We start from the raw sequence: 19,817 nt of genomic DNA on the forward strand, positions 1-19,817 counted from the left end.
ACGTTGCGTGCCATCCTCCTCCCTACCAAAGACAAAGATTCCACCCCCACCCCCCCACCCCCCGCGTGTAGCCTTAACAAGTACTGTTAGCGAGGGGCATCTATGAAGGCCGGCTCGGCACACGACGGGATGGGTTGCCAGCACCACACCTAGGCCGCCTTTGTCTCCCTCTTGGTGATGTTTACGCACCGCACCAGGGAGTCGAAATTTAATTGTCCATGGCGTACTCCATAAAGGGGAGCGACGTTGCGTGCCTCCCTCTCTTCCAAAGACTTGCTCCGGCAGTACATATACTAAAATTGGAACGATACAGAGAAGATTAGCATGGCCCCTGCGCAAGGATGACACGCAAATTCGTGAAGCGTTCTCTTCCAAAGACAAAGATCCACCCGAATAGGCTTAACACACTGGTGGGGCAAGTGCTGTGAGCGAGTAGCACCTACGGAGGCCGGCACGGCACACAATGGGGTGGGTGGCCAGCACCACGCCGGGCCGCCTCTCGTCTTCCACGTGGTGATGTTTACGCACCATACCAGGTCCTCATTTGAGACTGAATCGACCTAGGGGTGGCCCCAGGACCCGTTCAGATAATCGTCACTGGTGTTGGTGGCCGTAATCGGGGAATCGAACTCAGGTTGCCAGGTTCGTTGCGCAGAGTGCTAACCGCTGCGCCACCGCTCCATACCTCACCCCCACCTCCCCCCCCCACCCACGCTTCTACCGCCATCGCTCTCCTCGCTACCTCTTCTCTCTCTCTCTCCTCCTTCAGCCACCCACTCCACTCTTGCCCTTACGCATTGATGCCAAACCCCGTAGGGTTTTCCTTTGACTCTGCGGCCAAACATGTCCACGGTTCTCACCGCAGCCAACCGCAAATCCAGTGGCAGCATTCGTGGTGTCAATTTTGCCACTGTGCTGTTGTGTGTTATACTGTACACATGCTTTTAACGTCCCACGTACGCGTACGTCATCGGAACGGGAATTGGGTTAAAAAGTACGGCGATCTTAGAAGGTTAGATTCGTTCTCCCAGCGTGGCAGAATAATGGTGCAAGTTTCTTGAATCACCCTCCCCCCCTCCCGTGTCCATGTATCATTCGAATGTGGTGGGGTAAAGTGTGGGTTCCAAGACGCATCGCCTGTGTGGAAGAGTAGGCCAATGTACCGTATAGAGGAGCTCTCTAGAGCCCATTCCACCAGCAGTGGCGTGAGCAAGCAATTGCAGGGCTGCGCCTTTACCTATTACACTAACACAGAGACTCGCATGCATGTACATACGTACCAACACACACAGATGTACGTTTGGACATGCCCATCGATATAAACACAGTGTCGATTGACAGACACTGATGATGTCTTATACAGCTGTATAACTAACAGTGTTATAGAAATGTATCTGTTATTAAAATGCATGCTTAGAGTTTTTAACGTACACAAATTCGGCAAGGCTTTGTGGCCTTGTCAAGCATCGTTCAGTCTTCGTTGAGAAATCTTCAGATTTATTTTTGGGAAAATCTGGAGGTTTTTGCCCATTGGTCTGTATGGCTTTGAGCCATCGGATGTGGCAACACTGCCCCTAACTCCACTCCTATACCCCCCCTCTCCCATACCCCCTCTCCCATACCCCCTCTCCCATACCCACCTCTACCATACCCCCTCTCTCTGCCTCTCCATCCAGAAACCCCATCCCCTACCCATTCGCACGCTCTGACACAGTGAAGAGTAATGGCCCGGCTGCTAATGGAAGTGCTCTTTTTTTCGCATCGCTTTTTACACTCTCGCTTCATCCTCCACACCCAGCACATTTGTGCTGCGTTTTCCTAATACCCCCCCCCCCCGCCGTTCCTTTCATCTCTATGTCTCCCACCCATGTCTAACTCTCGTGTTATGCCGTCTTTCTAATCGCGACTCCGGGGCTGGTTTTAATGCGGTTCGCGAAATGGTTTTGATAGAGACGAGTCAAAGGGTGAGAGATGGATGATGAAGAGGAGGAGGGATGGAGAGGAAGAGGAGGAGGGATGGAGAGGAGGAGGGATGGAGAGGGGGAGGGAGGGTTCGGGCGGGGAGGGGCGGCGTGGAAGTGAATGAGACATTGAGAGTGCTGTTCATTATTCGTGTTGCACACACAGGCGGCACCGTTTGATGCAACGGTGGCGAGATATTCACTCCCTCGCCTGGCACGCAGGAAGTCGTGGGCTACGATCCCGACCCTGACGCCTGCTGCATATTTGGGGTTTGCGTGTCTTTCTCCTCGTGGTCATGTGGATTTTTCTCCGGGTCCCCCACAATTAGAAACACGCGTTTAGAGTATTTGGCTGCGATCAAATTCCAAGTGATAAGCCACTTTAGTTGAGCTATCATTTGTGCCAGATCGCTTCTGGGCCTTACCTGGTAAAACACAAATAAAATGGTTTATTATTTTAGATAGTCAGCTAGGGAGAATTGAGCCAGGCAGATAGATAGTCACATAAGGACATGGATATTTTAAAGAGGATATTAAATCCACTGATAATGCCATATTGCGAGTTTCTCCATAGGAAAACTAACATTTAATAAGAATCATGTTCTTGATTTACCCAGTATATCTTCAGTGAGTCTTAAGACGGTGGTCCTGGTTTAGGGATGTTTGTGCAGTGCTACGGATGAGTGTTTTGGTATGTGGGAGGAAACTGGAATAACTAAAAGAATCATTTATAGCCCTTTTCTCAATCCGCTGCAAGATGAACGCTTCTGCACGCTGTGGAGTCATGGGGATTGTTTTGTTCGCACAGATAGATTCAACAATCCATTGGTCACCTGCCATCATATTCTGGCCACTTCACACACAAGCCTACACCTGATATTATCATGCCTCCAATCCAAAAATGCTAACCAGGCTGACACCCGCTTAGCCTCTGAGATGTAATAAGATGGGGCACATTCCGGATGACAGAGCCAAAGGCGGCTGCAGTAAACTTCCCACAAAGTGGTTTTCATTATTCGTGTGGTGGTCACTGACACGCTGCAGCTCAGACACAGACACAGTTGAACTCCATCTCTGTGACAGACTCCCAGAAGCATTTCAACTAATTATTTAAATGTTACATACTGTGGGGGGTGCTCCCCCCCCCCACCCCTTCCCCCTCCCAATGTGTATGGAAGTTCTCGGAGGGTCCCAAAGGTTCCACCTTTGTGAACCAGGAGACGTGGAGCAGGCAGGGGTGCCACGGTGGCGAGATGTTAACTACCTCGCCTGGTACACAAGAGGTCGTCCGTGGGTTCGATCCAGACCCTGTCTCTTGTAAATTTGGAGTTCGTGTGTGTCTCTCTCTCTCTCTCTATCAGCGTGTGTGTATTCACGTGAGTTTTTCTCCTGATTCTCCCGGTTTTTCTCTCCACGTTTAGAATCAACATCACATGTTTAGAGTGTTTGGCTGCTATAAATGTCCACGTGATGATAAGCCACTTCTTCGTTGAGCTCGGATGTGTGATAGCCAGGTCGCGTCTGAAATAGAGCGATATAGCTCAGTGGGTCTTACCTGGTCAAATAAAAAAAATAGTTTAGTTTTCGGTTTAAACTTCATTTGAAGCTTTCGTGACTGCAGGAATTACTCTTTGGTTCTTTCGTTTTACGAGCTTTGTTTTCTCATTCATTCTTACCTGATGACGGTTGCTTGTGTTGCAATCGAATTCTTTTGTTTAATTTATTTTTAGTTTAGAGAGGAGGTGAGAGGAGGAGTCCTCGTAGGAGGGGGCCAACCAGCTCCAAAAGAGCTAAGAGCAAGGAGCAAGGACAGTCCTCTGGCTCGGAGCACCGTCGCCTTGGCAAAGGAGGAGCCCCATTCGCGAGATTTTTCCAGTCTCGTGAAATAAAAAAAAAATGTAATAGTCGTATTAGCTCTGTGATATCCACTTGCGCGAGCCGTTCTTTCTCTCGTGACGAGACGCCCATCGCACGATCGGGATACATTCACGGAAGAAACGCGAACTGTTGTCGTTGTTGTTATTGTTCAAACGGTACCGTCTCGTTGCGATACACACTTCCCCGTCGCTTCTGTTAACCTTCGGGCTTTGTTTTTGTGCTCACTTTTTTATCGTGGCTCTGAGTGCGGGTCACATTTGTCCTCTGCGTCAGAGGCAAGGGGAGGAGGGGGGGGTGACGGGATTCGCCTGTTTTTGGCCGCAAGTCAAAGGCCCCCCCCCCGCCACCCCTCCAATGCGCGAACAACGTCCTGCCGTCGTTCTGGCTCTGTAGTCGCTGCGATCATTTTAATTTCTCCGCGACTTAATGGAGCGTCGCGGCTTTGGCGTCGGTTTGCAAGCGGCGTGAACGTACAAATGTTTCTGTTGCGATCGGCTTCATCGTCATTCATAGGCGAGGTGAATGATCGTTGCCGTCAGGCAAGCTCTAATGGGTTTGACGAGGTGTACACGTGGTGTCTTTCTGTACGTGAGGATCTCGGCAGCAGTGAGAACTCGCACATGCACCGGATACCGATGAGCGCTGCCGATGTCGAAACCGGTCGACAACACGAACATGATCCCTTGTATAAAGGTGTCAGTTTTGTACCAGTTGAAAGGGTTAAACACCTATTACTTTATTTTGCCACTGGTAAAGGAGGTCTCATAGCGTAAATGCTTACCCCGAGCTCTCAATACTCTGATAGTGCGCTGTTTTTGAGTTGTACGCCTTTTGGCGTCATCTGGTCCAACACCAGTGGAGACTAGGCTCTAAGAAAAGCTGTCTCAGGTGTGGACCAATCAACTTCAAGGACAGTGCATATCATTATCAGAGTTGTTTTATTTTTGTTTGCATTTTGACTGCTTGTGTTGTGGTTATTGCAAACATGATCCCTTGTATAGAGGTGTCAGTTTTGTACCAGTTGAAAGGGTAAGAAACCTATTACAACAGGAACATAGTTTGCGACAGTCACCAATCTGGCTGTCGCCTGATGAAGCTCGTAATTACTGGCGAAACGTCGGACTCTGATTGTCAGAGGTGTGGACTCGAGTCATGTGACTTGGACTCGAGTCAGACTCGAGTCATGAATTTGATGACTTGCGACTCGACTTGGACTTGCATAACAATGACTTTGTCCCACCTATGAGATGTGGACTCGAGTCATGTGACTTGGACTCGAGTCAGACTCGAGTCATGAATTTGATGACTTGCGACTCGACTTGGACTTGCATAACAATGACTTTGTCCCACCTATGAGATGTGGACTCGAGTCATGTGACTTGGACTCGAGTCAGACTCGAGTCATGAATTTGATGACTTGCGACTCGACTTGGACTTGCATAACAATGACTTTGTCCCACCTATGAGATGTGGACTCGAGTCATGTGACTTGGACTCGAGTCAGACTCGAGTCATGAATTTGATGACTTGCGACTCGACTTGGACTTGCATAACAATGACTTTGTCCCACCTATGAGATGTGGACTCGAGTCATGTGACTTGGACTCGAGTCAGACTCGAGTCATGAATTTGATGACTTGCGACTCGACTTGGACTTGCATAACAATGACTTTGTCCCACCTATGAGATGTGGACTCGAGTCATGTGACTTGGACTCGAGTCAGACTCGAGTCATGAATTTGATGACTTGCGACTCGACTTGGACTTGCATAACAATGACTTTGTCCCACCTATGACTGATGTGGACTCGAGTCATGTGACTTGGACTCGAGTCAGACTCGAGTCATGAATTTGATGACTTGCGACTCGACTTGGACTTGCATAACAATGACTTTGTCCCACCTATGAGATGTGGACTCGAGTCATGTGACTTGGACTCGAGTCAGACTCGAGTCATGAATTTGATGACTTGCGACTCGACTTGGACTTGCATAACAATGACTTTGTCCCACCTATGAGATGTGGACTCGAGTCATGTGACTTGGACTCGAGTCAGACTCGAGTCATGAATTTGATGACTTGCGACTCGACTTGGACTTGCATAACAATGACTTTGTCCCACCTATGAGATGTGGACTCGAGTCATGTGACTTGGACTCGAGTCAGACTCGAGTCATGAATTTGATGACTTGCGACTCGACTTGGACTTGCATAACAATGACTTTGTCCCACCTATGAGATGTGGACTCGAGTCATGTGACTTGGACTCGAGTCAGACTCGAGTCATGAATTTGATGACTTGCGACTCGACTTGGACTTGCATAACAATGACTTTGTCCCACCTATGAGATGTGGACTCGAGTCATGTGACTTGGACTCGAGTCAGACTCGAGTCATGAATTTGATGACTTGCGACTCGACTTGGACTTGCATAACAATGACTTTGTCCCACCTATGAGATGTGGACTCGAGTCATGTGACTTGGACTCGAGTCAGACTCGAGTCATGAATTTGATGACTTGCGACTCGACTTGGACTTGCATAACAATGACTTTGTCCCACCTATGAGATGTGGACTCGAGTCATGTGACTTGGACTCGAGTCAGACTCGAGTCATGAATTTGATGACTTGCGACTCGACTTGGACTTGCATAACAATGACTTTGTCCCACCTATGAGATGTGGACTCGAGTCATGTGACTTGGACTCGAGTCAGACTCGAGTCATGAATTTGATGACTTGCGACTCGACTTGGACTTGCATAACAATGACTTTGTCCCACCTATGAGATGTGGACTCGAGTCATGTGACTTGGACTCGAGTCAGACTCGAGTCATGAATTTGATGACTTGCGACTCGACTTGGACTTGCATAACAATGACTTTGTCCCACCTATGAGATGTGGACTCGAGTCATGTGACTTGGACTCGAGTCAGACTCGAGTCATGAATTTGATGACTTGCGACTCGACTTGGACTTGCATAACAATGACTTTGTCCCACCTATGAGATGTGGACTCGAGTCATGTGACTTGGACTCGAGTCAGACTCGAGTCATGAATTTGATGACTTGCGACTCGACTTGGACTTGCATAACAATGACTTTGTCCCACCTATGAGATGTGGACTCGAGTCATGTGACTTGGACTCGAGTCAGACTCGAGTCATGAATTTGATGACTTGCGACTCGACTTGGACTTGCATAACAATGACTTTGTCCCACCTATGAGATGTGGACTCGAGTCATGTGACTTGGACTCGAGTCAGACTCGAGTCATGAATTTGATGACTTGCGACTCGACTTGGACTTGCATAACAATGACTTTGTCCCACCTATGAGATGTGGACTCGAGTCATGTGACTTGGACTCGAGTCAGACTCGAGTCATGAATTTGATGACTTGCGACTCGACTTGGACTTGCATAACAATGACTTTGTCCCACCTATGAGATGTGGACTCGAGTCATGTGACTTGGACTCGAGTCAGACTCGAGTCATGAATTTGATGACTTGCGACTCGACTTGGACTTGCATAACAATGACTTTGTCCCACCTATGACTGATGTGGACTCGAGTCATGTGACTTGGACTCGAGTCAGACTCGAGTCATGAATTTGATGACTTGCGACTCGACTTGGACTTGCATAACAATGACTTTGTCCCACCTATGAGATGTGGACTCGAGTCATGTGACTTGGACTCGAGTCAGACTCGAGTCATGAATTTGATGACTTGCGACTCGACTTGGACTTGCATAACAATGACTTTGTCCCACCTATGAGATGTGGACTCGAGTCATGTGACTTGGACTCGAGTCAGACTCGAGTCATGAATTTGATGACTTGCGACTCGACTTGGACTTGCATAACAATGACTTTGTCCCACCTATGAGATGTGGACTCGAGTCATGTGACTTGGACTCGAGTCAGACTCGAGTCATGAATTTGATGACTTGCGACTCGACTTGGACTTGCATAACAATGACTTTGTCCCACCTATGACTGATGTGGACTCGAGTCATGTGACTTGGACTCGAGTCAGACTCGAGTCATGAATTTGATGACTTGCGACTCGACTTGGACTTGCATAACAATGACTTTGTCCCACCTATGAGATGTGGACTCGAGTCATGTGACTTGGACTCGAGTCAGACTCGAGTCATGAATTTGATGACTTGCGACTCGACTTGGACTTGCATAACAATGACTTTGTCCCACCTATGAGATGTGGACTCGAGTCATGTGACTTGGACTCGAGTCAGACTCGAGTCATGAATTTGATGACTTGCGACTCGACTTGGACTTGCATAACAATGACTTTGTCCCACCTATGAGATGTGGACTCGAGTCATGTGACTTGGACTCGAGTCAGACTCGAGTCATGAATTTGATGACTTGCGACTCGACTTGGACTTGCATAACAATGACTTTGTCCCACCTATGAGATGTGGACTCGAGTCATGTGACTTGGACTCGAGTCAGACTCGAGTCATGAATTTGATGACTTGCGACTCGACTTGGACTTGCATAACAATGACTTTGTCCCACCTATGAGATGTGGACTCGAGTCATGTGACTTGGACTCGAGTCAGACTCGAGTCATGAATTTGATGACTTGCGACTCGACTTGGACTTGCATAACAATGACTTTGTCCCACCTATGAGATGTGGACTCGAGTCATGTGACTTGGACTCGAGTCAGACTCGAGTCATGAATTTGATGACTTGCGACTCGACTTGGACTTGCATAACAATGACTTTGTCCCACCTATGACTGATGTGGACTCGAGTCATGTGACTTGGACTCGAGTCAGACTCGAGTCATGAATTTGATGACTTGCGACTCGACTTGGACTTGCATAACAATGACTTTGTCCCACCTATGAGATGTGGACTCGAGTCATGTGACTTGGACTCGAGTCAGACTCGAGTCATGAATTTGATGACTTGCGACTCGACTTGGACTTGCATAACAATGACTTTGTCCCACCTATGAGATGTGGACTCGAGTCATGTGACTTGGACTCGAGTCAGACTCGAGTCATGAATTTGATGACTTGCGACTCGACTTGGACTTGCATAACAATGACTTTGTCCCACCTATGAGATGTGGACTCGAGTCATGTGACTTGGACTCGAGTCAGACTCGAGTCATGAATTTGATGACTTGCGACTCGACTTGGACTTGCATAACAATGACTTTGTCCCACCTATGAGATGTGGACTCGAGTCATGTGACTTGGACTCGAGTCAGACTCGAGTCATGAATTTGATGACTTGCGACTCGACTTGGACTTGCATAACAATGACTTTGTCCCACCTATGAGATGTGGACTCGAGTCATGTGACTTGGACTCGAGTCAGACTCGAGTCATGAATTTGATGACTTGCGACTCGACTTGGACTTGCATAACAATGACTTTGTCCCACCTATGAGATGTGGACTCGAGTCATGTGACTTGGACTCGAGTCAGACTCGAGTCATGAATTTGATGACTTGCGACTCGACTTGGACTTGCATAACAATGACTTTGTCCCACCTATGAGATGTGGACTCGAGTCATGTGACTTGGACTCGAGTCAGACTCGAGTCATGAATTTGATGACTTGCGACTCGACTTGGACTTGCATAACAATGACTTTGTCCCACCTATGAGATGTGGACTCGAGTCATGTGACTTGGACTCGAGTCAGACTCGAGTCATGAATTTGATGACTTGCGACTCGACTTGGACTTGCATAACAATGACTTTGTCCCACCTATGAGATGTGGACTCGAGTCATGTGACTTGGACTCGAGTCAGACTCGAGTCATGAATTTGATGACTTGCGACTCGACTTTGACTTGCATAACAATGACTTTGTCCCTCCTATGAGATGTGGACTCGAGTCATGTGACTTGGACTCGAGTCAGACTCGAGTCATGAATTTGATGACTTGCGACTCGACTTGGACTTGCATAACAATGACTTTGTCCCACCTATGAGATGTGGACTCGAGTCATGTGACTTGGACTCGAGTCAGACTCGAGTCATGAATTTGATGACTTGCGACTCGACTTGGACTTGCATAACAATGACTTTGTCCCACCTATGAGATGTGGACTCGAGTCATGTGACTTGGACTCGAGTCAGACTCGAGTCATGAATTTGATGACTTGCGACTCGACTTGGACTTGCATAACAATGACTTTGTCCCACCTCTGCTGATTGTAAATGTTGTGGCTTTGCTCTCCAACACACCGGTGTGCTGTTCTAGTGTAGTGGTGTAAATACTGACACTAGTAACGAATTGGCCACGTTCTGTTTACGTGACAACCCTTACTCGTTGGCTGTGTCGGGTGGTGGCGGCTTTAACGACACATTTATATATTCACGCGATCTTACCCAAAACAACGTACTATGGATGATATTGGTGGTGAAAGCCTGCCACTACGTGTTAAACTTAACGTGGATCTGTTTCACTCTGCTGCCTTTCGGTGTCGTCACATTTTGCTCGATGTATTTTGCTGGTGGCTTAAGACAAGAAGACCGCAGTGTATTTCTTCAGCCACTTGCGCTGTCGGTATAATGCTCAAGGCACGGAGCGTTCTTTGTGTCGTTGTTGTTGTTGTTGTACACGAGGTGAACGTTGTTGCGAGGCTGTTGTTTCTTGTTGAAACTATTCATCATCCTTGCCCCGCTCTAATGTTTCCACTGTGATGGGTTTTCTGCTCATTTAAGGACGTGAGTTATTGAAACGGCAATCTATTTTTTCTCTAAGGTTTATTTTGTATTTGCGGTGTGATTATGTATTTGTACTTTTTTTTTTAAATTTCGGTAAACAAGTACTGTTCGTTTAAAATTCGTGAAAGCAGACAAGGATGCGTCCCAGAACAATTCATGGATTCGTTTAAATGGTTTGTGTCTTTTTGTTCCACCCATTGATATGTCCCAGCCGCCCCCTCCTTGTTTACACGATCTGTTAAAAGCGAAATGCATGATGCACGCAGCTGCGCGAGGACGACAGATTTCGACTGACGCCCACATTCACTCGAAATTAAATTTCCCCGAGAAATAAATAACGCGACTTTGTACAAAATGGACAATAATTAGATTATAAACGGCTCGTTCTCACGTTTTAATTTATATTGTGGCGTTCGTGCGTGCGTGTTTGTGTGAGCCTACCTTCGAGGAGAATCGGTAGCCGCACTACGAACCTGGCCGATTGAGTTCGATCCCCGCTTGTGGCCACCGTCTGTGGTGAATATCTGAATCGGTGCCGGGCCTTCCCTAAATTCTGCTCAGCCCCAAATGAGTACGCAGTGCGGTGTTGTAAACCCCAGCACGGGGGAGACAAAGGTGGCTTGGGTGTGGTGCTGGCCACATCACCGTCTCGTGCGCCGTTCCAGACTTGCTCGCTAACAGCACTTGCCCCAACACTCTGTGTAAGCTATAGGGGTAGAGGGAGTTGGCGGTGCTGGGGGATCTTTACCTTTACATGTGCGTGCATCACGTGACACTGTGAGTCATATTAACAGGTGGCTTCAAGAGCAAGCCGAGCATTCATCAAGATAGGAGACGAGAGGGGCGGCATTGATGTGTGAGCCTGGGCCGCTTACGAGCGTTGCCATTCGAGCGGCCACATCTGCCCGCGGGATTAAGTGAGTCAGAGCGCAGCGCGAGCCGCGGGTTAAAGGTGGTGACTGGTGCCGGCGCGCGCGGCGTCGCCCTCCAAGCCAGGACATTGCCACGGGAATGTGTTCTCGTGTGTGCACTCGGTGCGAAAGTAATAGGGCCGTCGGTGTGAACCCAACCCCACCACTTTGCGTATGAAAATAAAAAAAAAGATTATGTTCAGAGCATCACCCTTTGCTCAATTGAATTGGGGGAGGGGGCTGTGGGAGGACAACGCTTCTACTGGTATGGCAGCCCTGATCAAACGGTGGGATATTCCACATTCCCATGGCAGAGGCCAGTCTATCTGAAATATCGTAGCAGATGGATTTCTCCAGATCGGTACCTTTTAGTATTGACCCTGGAGGGGGTGATGGATCGTTTTCCACCCCCATCCAGAATATGAACTCATAACCCGTCTCGATTCTATCGCTCGGATTGCAAACCAGATCTTTATCGGATAAATCACTGCAATTTCATCTTAAAATCGATGAAATGATGATTCCTGCTCTGGCACGATCATCAATAACAAAGGCAAAGATGCACGTACAGTCACATCGATACACAGACCCTTGTCCCTAAACTGCTGGAAAAAGCCCGGGTCGTCGGTTTAGTAGCCCAGTGCGCTAACCGCTGCGCCACCGCTCCCCACATTCACATTGTCGCAGACGCACACACGCTCGCTCGCTCGCAAGTCACAATCATCCAGCACAGCGCAACGGTACATGAGTCGGAGCCACCAGATGTTTCTTCACACGTCATTGCTTTGGAAATGAATGGCTGGAGGGACGACGGCTCGCTGAGCCGGAGCAGGGGTGTGCGGATGAACCGTTCGCCCCATTGCAGATTGTGCCATCCCTCATCTCACCCCATTACCGCTGATCATGCCCGTCCGGTCATCTGTGATAGATAAGACAGGATTTTTAATTAGCGGAGCCTGCTGTTCCACCACCTTTAATTTATTTTTGCATGCACGTGCCACTGTTTTTTTGCTTTTTCTTCTTCTCCTCCGAGTCGTTCGGAGTGACATGCCTTCGGCAGAGGTGGACACAAATTCAAAAATGAATAAATAAAAAAATGAAACACACCTTTTCAAAAGTCTAAAATGCCAAATGGCCTGCAACAAACAGCGCCATTGAAGGTGTAATGGATGAGAGTGAACACGTTTATTGAGTTGAGCAAGGTCCTAATTAACTTGAGAAGAAAGACTACAGGAGGGAAATTCAAAATTCGAAACAGTGGGAGGGAAGAAGCAGAACGAGACGCGTTTCGTTGGAAGGTTGCGAGTTATAATCCTCAGTATCGGCTCGATTAAATTAATAGTCATTCTTGAGTCAATTAAACGAGTTTCACTTTGCGGGGAGTTCAGTGGCAGTTGGCTTGCCATCGAACTTTTGGCTCGCCATCGAACAAAGACGGGCACTGTATCGCGCGCTTTCAGATGTGCTTCTGCGGCCGTCTGGAACGTTCTTCATTTCGATATTATGAGCGATGCACGCTTAAATCTTGACTGAAAACTAATTTCTTTAGAACTGATTTTTGTGGTTAGTTTATTGTCCTTACCCGTACCTCCGATTAGCGTAGTTGGCTACGTATGGTGCAAAAGAAGTTCAACATACATATCTAGTACGGGCCATGCGAATGTGGAACTTTGACCACTAGTTCGGAGCAGCTGATGGGAATGAGCACTGCCACACAATCACGCTGAGAGGAGGGTGGATTGTAGATTTAACGTCTCCCAGTTTAACTGAATGTCAAGCCTATTCGCAGGAGGATGCTTCATTTGCATGATCTGCCAAGTCCCTTAAGAAGTATGTACAGTACAATATTAAGTGTATTTTGGTGCTATACATTTCCACGTGATGTAGCAACTTCGTTGAGCTATCATCTGTGGCCAGGTCGCTTCTGAAAAAGAGCTCTACAGCTCAGTGGGCCTTACCTGGTAAAATAAAAATAAATGTTTTTTAGTTTTAGATTTTAGGGAATGTTACATTGTTTCCAATCGAAATGAATTTTTCATTGCCCATAATTTCATGGCTTTTTCTGAAAACACTGAATTTCCCTCCTCAGCGATGCAACGGCAACGATTCGCAGAGCTTCGCTCTGGCCCGCAGCTTCACACGTTCCTTTTTACTTTTTTTGCATTCTACACAAAAAACGCTCCCAAATGTAGCAACGGTGGGTGCCCCTTCAAAGCGGCACTGAGTCACAACCTGGATGTGCCCAGCAAACCGAGGAGTCAGGGCTACATAGTCTAAAAGTCAGCCGCCTCAGAGCAAAAACAACTCTTTACTCGCCTTGTGTCACTTTGAAGAGACTCATCAGGTATTCTGCTGGTGTTGTATATTTGTACCGCCCTCCCCCTAGCCCGCCTCGTTCCGTTGCTTCGTCCGAGAGTAAATAAGCCATTAACCTCTGCCTGATTGCGGAGGATGCAGTCCAGCTGTTTGGGTGACCACGTCGGGACGTAATTATCTTCGCGGCGCGGTGGCGAGTGGCCTCTTTCTCTCGTAATTAAAGCAGGGACCTCTGACCAACGGTGGCGACTGTTTGCGGAGCAGTAATTTAAGGACGCGTCACTCACGGAGAGGCGAGGGGGTGCGAAACGCTGCCCGCGGTGGCGATGCACATCGGCCAGCAGCACCGCCCCAGGACTTGCGATCCAGAGGGTTGCTGCCGGTTCGAGTCCATCTCCCGGTGTGGCAATTGGCACAAATCACGCTCCTGCACCCCCACCCACCCCCCCACTTCTAGCCCCCCATCCCCCCGCCCCTCCCCGCCCCCCCCACCGCGTCTGTCTACCCAGCAGTATCAATGAGTCAATGGGTACATTGCAATTAGTCGATCGGCGGGGTATAGTTGAGACCTTTCGGCCAAGCAGTGGCGTGAGTCGGCAGTTGCAGGGCTGCGCCTTTATCTTTACCCACTTAAGGAACGAGGTTCATCTGATGGGAATACTTTTTTTTACTATTTCTGTACTTTAGGGAGGTTGTCAAATCAGAACCCCCACCAGGAATGCACTCTGCCCATCATCACCGCGGCGGTTGTTACAAAAATGACTCATTTGTGGGAATTCAAAGTGGTTGCCCTCGAAAGATACCGGCCTTTCGCATGGCGATGTGGAATTTTCATCACCGCGTCACGAGCTACGAGCACCATCCACAGCCTGTTTGACCAGGGCGCGACTTTTAACGTAACATAATTAGAGTCCACTTTCCAGCAGATGGTGCATTTTTGTAGCTAACTGCAGACAATAGCCGACTGGAGGCTCGTCTGTCTCCTGTCCTCGTCAAGGATGCGACAATTCAGGCTCGAGGTGCGATCCAGGAATCAAATTCTGGCTTTTCGTCTCCGTCTCGCTGGCATGTGTCTTGTCATTCTTTCTTCAGAAACTGCTTTTCGTGTTTAGTTTGTTGTCCTTCCCCCACACCTCCGATTACCACGGTTGGCTTCGTACGGTGCGAAAGAAGTTCAACACACACGTACATTTGTTCTCTCACGCCACACGTACCTAGCACACAGTTTGTTTGTAATTGCGCAGAGAGCGTAAACGATTCTGAGACGGACTGTTGCGCATGTATCGTGAGCATCAAATCGATTTTAATCGATTAGCAGATGCTCTGTTACATGCATACTACGCACTGTTTGTAAAAATTGAACTCTCCACCGAGCAGAATGATTTTATTGTCCGACTTGTTCTCGAAGCCGTGCCGCGTGTTTTTCCGTCGCGATGTCCAACGTTTCGCTCCACCTGCTGGGAGCTTCTTCAGGAGTTTGAATTCGCAAAGTTTCTCCGGTTCGGTTCCACAAGAAGCTGCCGAGAACGTGGAGAGCGAAACGTCGGACATCGTGCCGAACACCGCCACTAAAAGCATCCCAGAGCTGCACTGCACAACCGCAGAAACACTCAGCGGCGAAATAATTTAGTTTTTTTTTAAGTTACCTCATTTTCATTTACAGTGGGATCTTCTGCAGTAAGACTGCACGGACCCAGAAACTGAAGTCTATGGGTCGTGTGCTCCGCCTTCGGCTGCAGTTTGAGTCTCTCCTGTTTCTGGCAAGTTTGAGTTCGAGTTACAACTGCGGCTCCACTGCTAAACCGCGTGCTACCATGGTGGGTCTGAGCGCAGGTCTATGGGTCTAGCGCGAGGGTTATCATCATCGGCCACGATTTATCCACTGCAGGCTCAAGGCCCCCCCAAACTGTCGCCTTCAAACTTCCTGCGACACCGCAATCCGCGGCCAGAGTCCCGCGACTCTGTTCCTTCCCTCGTGCGCCTCCCCTCCTTCGACTGCCGCTCCATCACCAGCCTCGACCATCGGCGGGCGCCCGTTCCAAGCCTCGCGTTCTCTGTTCAAGCCCCGCGTGGTCTCCTTCGCAGTCCTCGTGGTGTTTCTGTTTTGTTTGTGTGTTTATCGACCCCCCCCCCTCCGTTTCTGTCTCTCGGTGTTGTCTAAGCAACGTTCCCCTCCATCGTCGCGTGGCTGCTGATGTTGATGTAGATCAACAACAACTATAATTGTGCACATTGAGACGGATGATCGCGTCACAGGGAGCGGAGTGCATCGCTGCTGCCGCTGCTGCCGTGATGCCTCCTCCGTGTTTGTGAATCGAGGCGTTGAGTCGTCCCACGGCTCTGTTCGTGTTCGCGACCGCAGCTGTCGCACGCTGCCCCGACAGTTTTTAATATCCCGATTGCGCTTCAAGTCTCTAAACAGCTGCGGTGCCAGGGGTGGTGGCCCCAGCAGCTTCGCGGACAGTCGAGCCGGGGATCTTCCGCGTCGGGTCCCGGTGTTCGTCTGCGGCTTCTTGTCAACTCCATTCGGCCTTCCCAGCCTCATCGTCGTGGCTGAAGTCGCGTAGCCGAAGGTTCAACAGGACTTTGCGCAACTTCGAGCGGTGGTGGAGGGGCATCGTCGAGACCCCGCGAGCGTGACGAGGATCTGCTGAGACGCGCTGTCGACTTTCAGTGAGCGAGCAGCGCCACCTTGTGGAATAATCGCGGCCTCTTGCACTCGTACCAGTTTAATATACAAATATATATTACCTGACTTTGTGTAATGTTCAGTCCCTCGTGTGCATCCGCTGCCGAGAGAAAGCCTCCCCCCCCCCCTCTCCCCCCACACCGTGTGGGTTGTTGTGGTGAGGAGTGAGGGGGTTGTTTGACCATACTTCACCACGCTGGTCTCTGTGCGGTTTGCTGAAGGGGACGCGGGACGTGTGGGGGGCTCGCCCGGCACCCGGTTCAGAAACTGCTTGGCGCCGATGTTGCCCGTCCCTGGCAACCAAATCTCACGCCGACGTTTCAGTGCCGAAGCCAAGTAATGCAGGGGACTACTGGCGGTGTGGCCCACCTGGTGTTGGCCTTCGGCGCAGTCTCCGCTGACGTGCGGCCCTCCCCGACAATGCGCACAGAGTGAAAGACACCAACACCATCATCTCGATTTAAAGCTTTCGTGACTGCAGGGATTCATCTTCTTGGTTCTTTCGGTAAAGTCACGTAGAAGGGAAATAATAAAATGAAATAAATAAAACATAATAAAGTAATATAATAATAAAATATGTAATAAAATAATATAGTAATATTATATAATGTTTTATTTTTATTATTTTATTATTTCCATTCTACGTGACTTTACCGAAAGAACCAAGAAGATGAACCCCATCATCGTCGTCGTCATCGTCGTCGTCATCGTCGTCGTCATCGTTGTCGTGCTGCTGTCAAACCCAACAGCGGTCGCAAATGGCGTGGCGGTCCTCATCACGCTGATGGAGTCTCATCGGTGGAAGTGCACACCCCCCCCCCCACCACCCCCACCTCTGAAAATGAATGAAGAACACTGAGCTAATGCATCGAAGCGATGTCTACGTTTGCTCCTCGTACAAATGACCTATTTATACGCTGTGGAGAAGGGTCATTGCCCGAAACGTCGCCTATTATATACTTGTTTTCCTTTTGTGGCCGCAGTGCTATTGACGAATGCGTTGAATCTTTTTCAGACGTATACATCGACAAACTGTTTTTATTTACATAATCTGCTGGCCACGTGTTTATGTGGTCACGGCACCCAGCTCGCAATCTGGAGGTTCTACGTTCAAATCCCTGTCGGGGGAGTCAACTCAGCCCATCATCAATCAGGGATCGATAAATTAAGTATCGCTTTGTGGGAGGTCATCAGCAGTAGCATTCGCTTGTTTACCCAGGAAATCCTCACCGAGCCTCGCCAATCTCCTTTGGGGGCGATGCTCGCGGTGTACGATGCCAAGCGCAGTAATTCGCGGTGTATTTCTTCACATTTGGCAAATGTTGGACCATGCCACCGGTGCACAGCGGCGGCCGACACTCGTGGACAACGCAGCGGGAACTGTAACGTCCGCTGCGAGTGAATCGGACGGCGCGTCGTTATTTTTTGTTCTGCTGCCACTGTTCGCACACTGTACCGCCGCAGTAATAACCAGGGCGGCCGCAGGTATTCCGAACCGTGAACCGCTGCAACCACGAGCGGCGAACGCACCGCACCACCGCTGGGCCTTGTCGTCACCCCCCCCCCCCCACCTGCGGTAGTCGTTCTGTGGATAGACCGGTGCCCGCCATAGGTATGAGGAATTTCTACCTCTGACTCGGAGCCATCAATAGCGGTGAGTAGGCCTCGGCAAGGTAAGGTAATTGTACCCTTTTAACCGGGTAAAAGGGTAAAGGTAAAAGGTAAAGGTGTCGACATGCCAAGGGGTAAGGGTAAAGGGTAGGGGTAAAAGGGAGGTTCGTTGCTTTTTACCTTTTACCTTACCTGCTAAAGGGTAAAAGGTAGGGTAGAGTGATTGTATTGTGGTAAGGTAAAAGGTAGGGTAAAGGTAGGCTCGTTGTTTTTACACTTTTACCTTACCTTGCCGAGGCCTAGCGGTGAGTTAAATGCTCGATCCGAGCAGAGAAACGGTACGCCGGGCAGTTTCGCTCGATTGTTTCAGAGAAGAGCGTCGTTGCTTCACGCAGCACATGGAACTGATGGCCCCGGCGGCACGTGTGCGCGTCCTGGCAGTGTTTGCTGTTCGGTGAAAATTCGCGAGTTACGCCGTGAACAACAGCGGCGCGACGAGGTGTCCGGTGTTTTCCGCGGAGCTGTTTGCGATGTGAATGGGGGCTGGGGGGCAATTAGGAGTCATTCCCTCTCATCTGCCCGTTGCTTGGGCCAGATTCGCGGCCGTGCGGCAGCAATTTCCGCAGAATGGTGGCTGATTGGAGAGGCTAAGTAATGGTTTTCAGATATTTCTTTTCACTGCTGCTTTCCACTTGACAGGCTAACTGTTAAAGCGGTTGCGATTAGCGCGTCCGTAGTTATTTCTACGTGATTTTAACGAGCCTGGTTCTTTAAAAAAAATACTTTTCTGTTTACGTTGTTTTCATCTCAATTCCACGAGGAAAAAGGACCAAAGTGTGGCAGATATCCCCGACGCCCTTTTAGACATCCAAGAAATGATCATTTTCACGAGGGTACTGGACTAAGGACGATTTGCGAAATTAAAAGCAATCAGTGTACAGCGCTCAATGAACCTGGCAACCTCAATTCTATTCCCGGTCATGACTAACATCAGTGGGGACTGATATCTAAACTGAACTAGAAACTTTTTTTTTAGTCTTACCAGGTAAGGCCCACTGAGCTATACAGCTCTTTTTAGAAGCGACCTGGCCACAAATGATAGCTCAACGAAGTGGCTGAGCACGTGGAAATGTATAGCAGCCAAACGCGCGTTGATTCTGAATGCGGAGGGAAAAACCGGAGGACCCGGAAAAAAATCCACACCACCACGGGGAGAGACATGCAAACTCCATATATACAGCAGGCGTCAGCGTCGGGTTCGAACCAACAACCTCCTGTATACCAGGTGAGGTCGTGAACATCTCACCACTGTGGCCCCTATCTGACCAGCGTGGTGAAGTATGGTTTAAAAAAATCCATGACTAACACGCTGACCAGACTTCTTGGAAGAAGTGGGAGTACCCACACTTTACCGCACCACCACCGCACGCGACCTACCGATCGGCTAACTCAGGTGGTCAAGAAGTGGCAGGGCAGAAGATAAATAGATAACCCTGGCCCATTGTTCCAACTGCCGCGCCAGGATGTTGAACCGGCGAACTTTGCATTGCAAATCCAGTGAAGTGACCCGCTACACCACGGCGGCATCTGTAATCGTCATTTAATGACCTCGAATTTTAAATGGCATGGCCACCTCTGACTTCCCACAAAGAGGCACTGCTTTTTTGGCGACACGGACGATAGTGTTAATGAGCTGCACTGGCTTCCTATTGAATACAGGATTGCGTA

At 49.1% G+C, this 19,817-nt stretch overlaps 1 protein-coding gene and 1 non-coding gene across 2 annotated transcripts in view; both read left to right on the forward strand.

Moving 5' to 3' along the window:
- AGBL4 (AGBL carboxypeptidase 4) overlaps positions 1 to 19,817 on the forward strand; it is a 430,370-nt gene that overhangs the window by 377,723 nt on the left and 32,830 nt on the right. The window lies entirely within an intron of this gene.
- LOC144726862 (U6 spliceosomal RNA) lies at positions 274 to 376 on the forward strand. The gene has a single exon (XR_013587350.1). It is a non-coding gene; the product is annotated as a U6 spliceosomal RNA (small nuclear RNA).

The sequence above is a fragment of the Lampetra planeri genome, chromosome 24 (assembly GCF_965212315.1).
Source record: "Lampetra planeri chromosome 24, kcLamPlan1.2.h2, whole genome shotgun sequence".
In the NCBI taxonomy this organism is placed as follows: domain Eukaryota; kingdom Metazoa; phylum Chordata; class Hyperoartia; order Petromyzontiformes; family Petromyzontidae; genus Lampetra; species Lampetra planeri.